Here is a 10,262-nt window from a genome sequence, read left to right as displayed (position 1 = left end):
AACACTGCCATTTAACGTGGACCTCACTATACCTAACAGCATTCTCCCTACTTTTGAGTCAGCATCCACTTGTGCGTAGCATACATATATATAGTCTCCACTACTCTGTCCATGCTGCAAAACTGTGCAACGAGAAATTAGTTTCCCCCTCTTCATGTTAAAAGTAATATCTCCCGGCTATATTCATCAGTAGCAACTCGCTCGTTCAATCATGTATTAGACTAAATTAAGGAATTATTAATTAAGTATTTACTTGATTAAGAAATATAGAAAAAGGCTCGGTTGCACAAAAACCTGTTAGATTTATATGATTTTAATGGATATTGTATTACTGTATCAATGTTGATCATGTTTGTGACCTTATGACGAAGCCTATTGTAATTCGTTTGCTTAATGGAAAATAAAGTATTCTTATTTTTTGTAACCGGGCTTAAGTGTTTGGTAATTTATTGCTCCGTAGTTTCTGAATATTGTATTTGTTTGCTACGTCAAATGAATGAGAAATATTGTGTGTGTTGGCAGGTTCAAACCAGCTCTAACGCCAACCACCAACCGACATGTGAGCCAATCTCAACCAACCAATAAGAGCGCATCTCAGCCCGGCTGGATTGGCTCCTCCTATCAGAATCACACGCCTTCCGAACAATCAACGGCCACCGCTAATAAAGGGCCTACAGGTAATAATTTATCATTGTTCATCTATACAGAGTGATTATAAAAGGACGTTACAACTTTGATAGCACATACATATTTATTGAAATTACTTAATGAATTGAGAAAAGTGTAATTTGTTACAAAACACTTCAAGTTTAAGGTGTGGGTGTTATTTTGGTTGGATGTGACAGCCGTTGATAATGCGACATACGAGGTGGCTGAGAAAAGTAATGAGATTGGCAACACTGCGGGAGATCTGGCAACGTTGTGTCTACCGGCCGACGCTAAACCTGTTTGTTTATCCCTTCCACTTCCTCATCCGAGTTACAACTCCGTACAGTTAACACATTAGTTTTGACAGCGCCATTAGTAAAGTTGTGTTTTCATTGTGTGTCACAGAAATGGAGATCGGACACGGTTCTCCGTGTCCAAGGTCATTTCCATCCGTGAATTTTGAACTCTCAAACGCATTACTGTTGTTCCTCAAACCCCCTATTCACCTGATTTAAGTCCTTGTGACTTTTTCGTCTTCCCGAAATTGAAACATGTCCTAAAAGGACGTCATTTGGAACTCTGGAGAACATTCAAAAGACTGTGACTGACCAGTTAAAAGCCATACCAATTGAAGACTCCCAGCGCTGCTACCAAGAGTGGAACGACGACTCCGCCGAGATATAGCTCCCAAGGGAACTACTTTGAAGGGGATAACATTGTTGTTTGAAAATAATAAAACTTTGGTTAGTATGAAATCAGTCTCATTATTTTCTAACACACCTCGTACATCCCACCGATAATCGATTTCTTGCCACACTCCTATCAGCATATCAGGCGTAACTTGTGCAACCGTAACGATGATCAGATTTCGGAGGTCATCAAGATTGTCTAATTGTCTGGTTCAGTAGAACAAGATGAACAAGTGCCCTTTTACTGTCAGCATGACGGTGCACCAGCTCATTTCCACGGAGAAGTTCGGGATTTTCTAGACAACCGCTTTCAACTTCGCGGGATTGACCGTGCAGGGCCGATTGCACGGCCACCTCGCTCACCGGATTTAACACCGATGGATTTCTGCCTGTGGGGTTTCATTGAGGATAAGGTTTATGTTCCGATTCTACCAGACAATCTTGATGACTCTGAAATTGGATCATTGCTGGGGTTTCAAAGTTACTGGTACGAGTGTGGCAAGAAATCTATTCCGGTGGGATGTATGTCGCATTACCAACGGCTGTCACATCCAACCAAAATAACATCCACACCTTAAACTTGAATTTTAAAAAACACTTTTGAAGTGAAAATACACTTACTTTTGTAGTGACAATCGTTTCGACCTGTTGTTGGTCATCATCAGACTGTGGGAATTTACTCAGATGACAAGACTATGTGTGATAAGGGATGAAGGTGGTGGAATAGGTTGTGGTGGGGGTTGGGTTGGTGGATACTTAGTGAGGCGGTAATTTTGAACTGTGGACTATTTTGTCAAATAGTGTGTGGGAAGAGAAATTTATTTGATCACTTAGGAGACTGTTGGGAAACTGTTTTGTGTGGTTGTAAATTTCGTATTGTTCCAATACATTGAGTTTTCTGCTTTTTTGTGAGATATGGAGGATTTCAAGATTGGTGGCGATGTCGGTGTATGTGTGGTCTGTTGATATAATATGGTCAGCAAAGTTTGAGTGGCTATGTGGTTTATTAATGGCTCTGATGTGCTCTTCGTATCTTGTCTGAAAGTCACGTCCAGTCTGTCCGATATACAGTTTACTACAATCATTACATTTCAATTTGTAGATTCCTGGTTGCTCAAATTTTTTTTATTCCATGCTGATTGATTCGGAGTCTTGCTGACCAACATACTTTTTTTTCTCTTGACATTCACTCGTTGGTGTAAAAATAAATCTTATCAAATTTATGGGAACGCGCCAACCAAGCTCCCCGACACCCAAGCTCCCCGACACTCAAGCTCCCCGATACCCAAGCTCCCCGACACCCAAGCTCCCTGACACCCAAGCTTCCAGGCAGCCGAGCTCCTTTTAAACCCACTTTTGAGGGGATTGGTTGATGGCGTCAGCCGAGCTCCTGAGAGAGGAGCTTAGCTAACGGGGAACTTGGTTGTCGTCTACAGTCCCGACAACCAGTCCCCTCTTAACCAGCTGAATTGATTGGATTGGCTGTCGGGGAGACTCGTTGGCGCATGCGTGCAAGGACCTTGGTTGTCGTCACCGAACCCGACATCCAAGCTCCTCGCAAGCTCACGTTTGAGTGCCGGAGCTATTGCGAGTAAACTGAATGAATGAATGAATTTATTTGCCAAAAACAAAATACAAAAAAGCTTAAAATATAAGTATATGCTACTGCACTTAAACCAAGATACATACATTTATTTAATTAGATATAATAACGAACTGATATCCTTTATATTATAAATAATAGTTATAAAATGAAGATTTAATTAATGCTCACATGCATAAGTACAGTAGGTGAGGCAAAAACACCGGCAAAAGGAAGATTCCTTGTGCGCCAGTGTGAGTCGTAAATCAGCTTAATCAGGGATGTAATATATAAACATGAATCTAGTGTATGAAGTGTTCGAATATATAATTTATAATATATGATATATTTATACTGTGCGCCAGTGTGAGTCGTAAATCAGCTTAATCAGGGATGTAATTTATAAACTTGAATTTAGCGTATGAAGTGTTCGAAAATATAATTTATAATATATGATATATTTATAACTGACATAATATTTCATGCACTTGATGGATTGGGAACATCTACAATACCTGGTTCGAGAACGTGAAAAAAGAAAAACCATTGCTCAATTTTTCAAGAACCAATAGTTCAAACTTCATAAAGAGGTTCAGCTTAGGTATTGGTTCATATTTGTATGTTCTTTTCCAAGAGCAAAATTTCAAAACAACAAGCGAGTGAAACAAGCTCAAAACATTTGAAGCTGGTTTCAATGCCCAATAGGGGATCGGCGTCTATCGGAGAGCTTGGTTGTCGTTAGCGTGCTATAGTGAGGTCCATGTCATAATGACAGTGGATAAAGATAGAAGAATAATGATGCCGATTCTCTGCATTAATTAATCATATTTCTACACTGTCAAAAACATAATTGGCACGGTTTTGGACCTAGAAAAGGATAGTATAACCGGCTTTGTCGAATGATAGACAAGGATAGCAAAACCAAAGTTGATCAATACTGTCATTATAACGTGGACCTCACTATAGGAGCTGGGTTTTCGGGTACGATCACGACAACCAGACCCCTCATATCCAGCAGGGGATCGGCTGGCGGGGAGCTTGGTGTCGTGAGCGTGTGAGGTTGTCGCCGACAACCAAGCTCCTTCGTTCTAGTAGGGGATCAGATGTCGGGGAGACTAGTTGACGGCAATGATATTTTTTTCCAGGGGATCCTGACGCCTGTGGTCAAAATTGCGAGGAGCTTAGTTGTCGGGGAGTCAAGTTGGCGGCGACCCTAATCTATTCCTTTTCATTGCCTACCCACTAATCTAGGGGGCTCATGTTTGCATCAATCACAAGAAACTAATTTGTGCTTCTATTTTCTATTGATTTATATTCGATCTATATTTGTTATTGTTTACTTATTGTTTTCAGTAACCAAGTCACCGGTGGTGGAACTGCTCGCTTCGGACCAGACCAACAAACTGGAACGCTTGGTCAGCAATTTTGTGAGCGAGGACAGAGCGCGCCAAGCGGCCAACTCTCAACTAAAACGCTGCCCAGTTCCATTCAGTTTGCGTTGCAGAAGTTCGAGCGTAAAGGTGGTGATTTTCAAATCAAATCATTTTATTTGCCATACAATAAATACATATTCAAAACATAATAAAAGAAAATACTTATAATCAAAAGTATAAAATAATTAAAATAAAAATTAAGCATAAATAATACCAAAATCATAATTAGATACTTCAATGGTAATCCGGCATCACCAGCAAAAGGAATCAAGCCTTGCCCGCTGGTGAGAGTTGCAATCAGCTAGTTACATGGTTGTTTCCTAGTTCTATACAATAATAGAGAAAAAAATAATCCACGCTTAAAAATATGTTTTTAAAAATTAGATAATGCTTTCAATTGAAAAGAAATAGTTTTCTCTTATCCAATTTTTTTAGTATTTTGTAATTAATTTTTGCTTTCAGATCAAAAGGCAAATCATTTATGAATCTTGTACTTATATAAATGAGCTGTCTTCTAACTACTGTTAGTTTTGTTTTATAAATTTTATATTTATAGGTTGTATTGGTCTAAAATCATATTGAACTATATCATTTAATAAAAAATTGTTTTTATACTTTATAATATATTTTGCTAAATTTTTCAAGTACAATTGCCTTACAGTCATCTCATTAAATTCTTCAAATAGCAGATTAGTTGGATGCAATCGAGGTTTATTCAATATTGTTTTAATAATACACTTTTGAGTGATTTAAATAAGTTATTTAAATGACTATCGAAAGCCCCACCCCAGATTGTTATCCCATATTCTAATATGGATTGCACCAAAGCAAAATATACTGTTTTTAAATCCTGAAGTTTGAGTATTTTGTTAATTTTATAGAATTTGAAAGAAATATATTTGAGTTTTTTACATAAATACTAAATGAAAATGCCATTTCAGGTATTCGTCAATAATTATCCCTAGATATTTCAAAATAAGAACAATAAAGTCGGTTATTTAGTATATTAACGGGATTCTCAATACAGGGATTTATTGATTTAACATTTGCACATTGTTCACCTGATATATTGAAGTACAGTATCAAAGCTTTTTTCCATAAAGCTTTCATAAAAGACGGCTGAGTTAATTCATGCGAATATGAGCTTATAGTGAGGAGAAAGATAGGAGAGCTCTTACTAGACTAGTAAGTGCTAGATTTGGCTAAGATGCTAGATAAAGATTCAATAATCCAATTCTAAACCATGCAAGTCGTACTTTGTGCTGTAGTAAGTTGAGACTAATATCTTTGCTTTATAAAATGTTATCAGTAGGTAGTATGTTTCTTGTTAAACCTTTATTGATTTTTATAATTATTGAATCCATTCTTTATTTTTCTTCTACATCAGCAGTTCTAATTGGCATTGGAAAAAATTCTCATCATGATGCACCTTTGAAATTAATGAATTGATTCTATATTTTTTCTCCACATCTAATTGGTATTCCAAAATATTATTCCAATTATAATCATCACAGTTTTCACCTGATAAAATCATCTAAAGCGGTGAATCGATAATCCATCTCTACAAGGGTCGTATTTAAATGAATGCACTTAACAAAGTTCACGGTTTTGTATTTAAATCATAGCACTTCTCAAAGGTGTAAGTTTATATGAAATTGTTTTTATTAGCTCTAGCCCGGTTGCACAAAAGCCGGTTTAATTTTAACCGTGATTAAATCCACGTGGACCAATCAGTGAAGGATTTTTTGAAAAGTCGGCTTCTCTGATTTATTCTCCTGGGATTAATCACGGTTAAAATTCAACCGGCTTTTGTGCAACCGGCACCTAGACTTTGAAAATTAATTTGTAAAACTTTTTTGTCTACACAAAGCAGAGAAATAAATCACTGAGAAAAGATAGCATAAGAAGATATAGGAAGTTATGCTATAGGAAGCTCATGTTCCAAATTTCAAGTCGATTTTTGTTAACTCTAGCTGATCACTGTCGAATACTGTCTATTATTACGGTTTTGGTCGGGTAAGAGCGTAAGAACGGCACATTTAAGCTGGTTTTCGTTTGTGCGTAAATGCCATCGTTGACCAAGACAGGGTGAGGATCTCACATTGGGTAGATTTCAATTTGTCTACATAACCTAAAAGATTATGTTCAATTATGTTTAATGGGGGATTTTTAATCACAAGTTCACAGTTGGGGAGAATGTTGAGTTTATGCATGTTAATAACAAAGGCAGATCTTTGAATTTTCTAGAGGCTTTAGAAATAAACGCCCTATACCATGTGATCTCTTCTCATGCTATCTTTCTCTATGCTATCGTCTATGCTCTGTCTGTCTTATTCTATCTTTTCTCTATGTAATATCATACCTGAGGCTTAATCATATCCAGCACAAATTCTGTTTTTTTTCTCTACAGCAGCAGCTGGAGGTAATACCGCAGGCCTACAACTGAATCGGTCAACAGGCAACGGAGCAAACCGACCAACGCCCGTTGCAAAGCAACAGTTGCACAACCTTGCAACGCAACAGCAACCGTTGCACGGATTTGCAACGCAACAGCAGCAGAAGTACAGCGGTGGTGATACGGTGGAAGTGATCTATCCGAGTGAGGAGAAAACGTCGCCTGGTGTCGTCACTAACACTTGGCCGTTGAAGAACAAGATCCAAGATGGCGGAAAGCGGAATAGTGGGGGGTATGCTGGTGGTGGGGGAAGGGTGGAATCTGGGCCGAGGTCACCCTCCAGTCACAGGCATAGTAGTCAGGCTGAGTTTTTGGATGAGGTTAGCAAAAGTTGTCGATTTTTTCGAAAATATTTATGTATTATTCAATTTTTACATGAATTTACATTATCTAATTTTAAATATATGATATTATATACGGCTTTCTTTGAAATAATTATACCTAATAAAAATATGTTTTTTTGTTCAGTTTAGTAGTTTATGCAATGGTTGAGTTATTAGAGTCATCAGGATTAGAGCACAAGCAAAGCCAGTGTCCCATCTCTGAAGTGAGGCTTGTCAGTGGCTCCAGAACTCACTTGAGCCTATTAGTATTTAACATAAATATTAAGTATAAATTAATTAATTAACCTTGACTTATGAATGCATATATATAATAAATATCTCTGGAATGATTCAAACACCAATCATAAATCATAGACCACGTTCTATAATTTATTGCTGAAAGAACAATCTAGTCTCCATGCTAGAAGGATTAGAATAAAATTAGGTGCAATCAATTCAATTCATCACGAAAGGTGAAAAGTGGATGAGCAAGATGTATTCACCCAAAAATGTTTCTATTTATTCTACATTCTCAATGAGAATAGCAAATTGTGGTTAGAGTATAAACACATCTTGAATTGTGACTCGAAATATTATAAGCAACTATTAAAATTAATAAATCTATTAGGTCCAATCGATTGTTGAAAATCTAAGAATAGGATAACACAAACCTAGGATATTGAAACTCCAGACTTCAACTGTTTTTCTACAGAGTGGTGCAGAGGAAACGCATGTTTTTCGAACCGCTAGTACTCAGCGATGAAAGCGCATACTGCCCTTGAACGAACTAGTATGTCTTTTCAGTTGCTATGGAGTGTTGGAATGTACAACATCGTGTGTTTGCTGTTGTACCTAACCTAACCTAACCAAACCAAACCAAACCTAACCTAACCTACAGCTATGTTTTTTTTTAGAAACATTTTACCTATAGTCACAGTGCAACATCTTTTCCTTCAATGTTTTAGAGTTGGACGTTGAGGTGCAGTGCCTGATCGAAATACTGTACTCCAATTGGTTGCAGCGTTTAGAAGTACTGGTTCTGTGATGAAAAAGAAACCACCTGGCTTCCCCGTTCAGTTTTTACTCCGGAGAACGTGGATCAAGTCAGAATATTGACAGAAAAGATGTTACACTGTGAATACAGATTCATTGTTAAAAAAAAAACTGCTCGACAGCGAACATACGATGTTGTACATTCCAACACTCCATAGCAACTGAAATGACATACTAGTTCGTTCAAGGGCAGTATGCGCTTCCACCGCTGAGTACTAGCGGTTCGAAAAACATGCGTTTTCTCTGCATCACTCTGTAGAAACACAGTTGAGGTCTAGATTTCCGTATCCTAGGTTTGTGTTATCCTATTTTTACTTTCCTTGCCCTATTACCATAGGTGAGGAAAGTATTGCTTTCCGAAAAAAATTAAGGTACCCCAATTTCTTAATTTCTATACGTTTCAAGGTCCCCTGAGTCCAAAAAACTGGTTTTTGGGTATTGGTCTGTATGTGTGTGTGTGTGGTGTGTGTGTGTGTGTGTGTGTGTGTGTGTGTCTGTATGAGTGTATGTGCGTCTGTGACACGATATCTCATCTCCCAATAACGGAATGACTTGAAATTCGAAACTTAAGGTTCTTACACTATAAGGATCCGACATGAACAATTTCGATCAAATGCAATCAAAATGGCGGCTAAAATGGCGAGAACGTTGTCAAAAACAGGGTTTTTCGTGATTTTCTCGGAAACGGCTCCAACGATTTTGATCAAATTCATACCTAAAATAATCATCAATAAGCTCTATCAACTGCCACAAGTCCCATATCTGTAAAAATTTGAGCTTCGCCTCATCAATGCAGATAGATTCCCAATTTCAGGCTTCAGATACAATTGAAACGAAAAAATCAAGTGGAGTAGATTGAGCATGAAAATCTCTACAATTAATGTTCAGTAACATTTTCACCTAAAATTGAAAATAAGCTTTAAATTCGAGAAAATGTGATTATTCAATTGCAAATTATTGTTGATTCTATTAAATCATTCACTATGAAGAGATAGCAGACCTCATGTGTGTCTCCAGTGTTATTGCCCTGTCACCAGCTGGCTCAAATCTTTGAATAGTAGATTTAGATGCGCGGGAATACTAGCGTCAGGTGATGAATTTTCATAACGGCAAGGAAAGTTGTGTGAGTGCGCCACACCAGATTTTTTTTTTTGAAAAACATGCGTTTCCTCTGCACCATCCTGTACAAGTGGTGAAGATAGAAATCACTTTAATTTCACTTGTTATTAGTAGCTATCACCAACTATGATGAACAGAACTAATTATCCGATATGATTCAACAATGATACATTCTGGTACAAATGTATTCAAATATTGTGACTGATGAATGAAACTGTGTTACAATATAGTAGCTTTATTGAAAAGTGATAATTTTGAAACAGTTTTGTAAAAGTGTCATGAGAAAATTAAACTGTTATTTACTGGGACAGTAATGTCTGTGTTATTCAGATAAATTATTTGATATTAAATTGAAATTATTGTTATTTCCAGGTTGCCAAAGAAGACGAAACGTTCATCAATGCCCTGAAAACAGGAATGATTATAGCTGCTGAAGAGCCACAGAGACGAAGCAAAACATCAACACCAATCTCTTCACCTTCTGCTGGTGTCGATACTGTTGATAGCAGCAGCAGTAACAGTACTGCATTTAGTAACTCAGCCCAACAGTTCCACAAAACGCCACCAGGTGTCCTCAGATGTGGTGAATGGTACTGAATTTAGTAACTCGGCTACAAACAGTTCTGTGAAACGACATCAGGTTGGGGTGATGCGGTGACAGTACTGCGTTTAGTAACAGCAACAGTACTGCGTTTAGTAGCTCAGGTGGTGGTAGTTCAGTGAAACGCCGCCAAGTGGCGCTGACGTCGGACATGTAATAGCGCGGAGTGGTGGGCGGGAGCGCCAAGTTTGAATCCGGTGCGGCCGTTTTTGACGCGCGGTTCGGGCGCTGAAGAGTGCTGATTTTCGAAAAGTGTCCCAAAGAACTGGGTTGGAGAAACGCGTGAAACCAACTGTGCCTAGCTGGAAAACGACTACGCCCTCTGATTTGCAGAACGCCAAATTGCCGGTGAGTGTTAT

General features: G+C 38.0%; 1 long non-coding RNA gene across 1 annotated transcript; it reads left to right on the top strand.

The window, feature by feature from the left end:
• Window positions 1-527: 527 nt before the first annotated feature.
• On the top strand, window positions 528-7,130 carry LOC120356726. Its single transcript, XR_005574117.1, has 3 exons — window positions 528-677; window positions 4,273-4,439; window positions 6,763-7,130. It is a non-coding gene; the product is annotated as an uncharacterized LOC120356726 (long non-coding RNA).
• Window positions 7,131-10,262: the final 3,132 nt, after the last annotated feature.

The sequence above is a fragment of the Nilaparvata lugens genome, unplaced genomic scaffold, assembly GCF_014356525.2.
Source record: "Nilaparvata lugens isolate BPH unplaced genomic scaffold, ASM1435652v1 scaffold7723, whole genome shotgun sequence".
NCBI lineage: Eukaryota > Metazoa > Arthropoda > Insecta > Hemiptera > Delphacidae > Nilaparvata > Nilaparvata lugens.
Note: the sequence above shows the minus strand (reverse complement) of the source record. Positions and strands in the feature narration are given on the sequence as shown.